The 1,817-nt window shown below is 46.9% G+C and overlaps 2 non-coding genes across 2 annotated transcripts; both read right to left on the reverse strand.

Moving 5' to 3' along the window:
- Positions 1-1,407: 1,407 nt before the first annotated feature.
- Positions 1,408-1,486, reverse strand: LOC123326686. The gene has a single exon (XR_006541255.1).
- A 78-nt stretch (positions 1,487-1,564) lies between these two features.
- On the reverse strand, positions 1,565-1,706 carry LOC123326690. The gene has a single exon (XR_006541259.1).
- Positions 1,707-1,817: the final 111 nt, after the last annotated feature.

Raw genomic sequence — 1,817 nt, forward strand, 5'->3', positions numbered from 1 at the left:
GTTAAGGTGCTAACAGTCCCAAGATTTCTCTATTGTAAAGGTACGTTTTCCTCTTCGTGATACTCAGACTACGTAAAATGTCTTTACATATATTTACATGTTTTTATATGTGTAAACCTTTTACCAAATGGTTTTAGGATCCACCCATTTTAGTGACATTTCTAATTAGAGAAAACTTAGTAAATTTGGAGGGACTTGCTGCCAGTGATTTGCAGGGTATCAGGTGGGAGATTGTGATACTTACTGATGGTATCTTAATAAATATGTGAAAGGCAAATTGAATAGAACCTTCCTTCTCTTATTAAAGGACACTATATCCCTAATCACTAGTTGTACAGACCAAGAATTTTCTCTGCATTTGAATTATTAGAAAGTTTTAATGAAAAACCCCATAACTTTTATTTTTTGGCATGTTTGGAGGGTGGCATATCTTTTTTTTTTTTTTTTTAGACTTCACTGTAACATTTTATTACTATTTTATTTTTTTAGTTTCAGAGTTTAGTGATTCATCAGTTGCATATAACACCCAGTGCTCATTACTTCAAGTGCCCCCCTCAATGCCCATTACCCAGTTACCCCATCCCCCACCCACCTCCCCTCCAGCAACCCTCAGTTTTTTCCCTAGACTTGAGTCTGAAAAACCCCATAACTTTTATTTATTTTATTTTTAAAGATTTTATTTATTTATTTGAGAGAGAATGAGAGAGAGCACATGAGAGGGAGGAGGGTCAGAGGGAGAAGCAGACTCCCTGCTGAGCAGCGAGCCCGATGCGGGACTCGATCCAGGGACTCCAGGATCATGACCTGAGCCAAAGGCAGTCGCTTAACCAACTGAGCCACCCAGGCGCCCAACCCCATAACTTTTAAAGATCTCTTTATTTCTTCCACCCCTGTATCTCACTTTTAGGCATAATTCACTTTACATTCTCTTCTCTGGTTTTTATTTTCTTCATTACAAAACACACAGTTGACTGGCTTAAGGCATCTCCTAGGGGTCTGGGACCATGCTCCCTCCCCTCCTCCCCACTGGGGGTGGGAGACTCCTGTATTAAGGTCTGCATTAGAAAAATAAGGTGGTTTGATGTTAGAAGGACAGATGTGATATAGCAAATACAGCAAAATGTTAACAATTGCAGAATACAGGTGGTGGATGTCTGTGTGTTCACTGCATAGATGTTTCCACTTCTCTGTATGTTCAAATGTTTTCATTTTCATTTCATTCATAAGAAGGATGGACTTAGTGAGTATACTAACACCTTGCAAGAAGGCTACAGGAGCCTCAAAGCAGGAGTCTAGGGCAGGCACACCCTGAGGGTTCACAGAAAACCTCGAGGCAACCCACCGCAGCTTCCCAGGCACGGGAAGCTGACCCTCCCGAGCCCTGGCGCCGTGGCTCTCCTGCTCGCCCGGTCTCAGTTCTCAGCACACACTCCATCACCTGGTTCCTAGAACTCAGATTGCGCAGTGGTCACGTCATCATCGACCAGGGCTCACAGTTACAGCGGCAGAGGCCTCCCTAACTCTCCCTCATCTCCAGCCTAGCCCGCTGCCCCTCATCTCCCCGCCCCGGTCCCCAGCCACACCTCACCGGAAACGTTTTCATAATCCTCTCAGGCTCCGGGCCAGCGGCGCCACCAGCAACGGGGCCCGATCATATAAGGAAAATCCTGCGAGCTCATCTGCGGGCTACACTGGGGACTCGGGGACTCCCTGCCCTCCGACACTCGCTACCCAACCTCGGACGCCAATCGCCCCCACCCCCACCCGGCGCCCCGTCTCCGGGTCTCCCCGTCTCCGGGTCTCCCCGTCTCCGGGTC

Source organism: Neomonachus schauinslandi, chromosome 14 (genome assembly GCF_002201575.2).
Source record: "Neomonachus schauinslandi chromosome 14, ASM220157v2, whole genome shotgun sequence".
Taxonomy (NCBI): domain Eukaryota; kingdom Metazoa; phylum Chordata; class Mammalia; order Carnivora; family Phocidae; genus Neomonachus; species Neomonachus schauinslandi.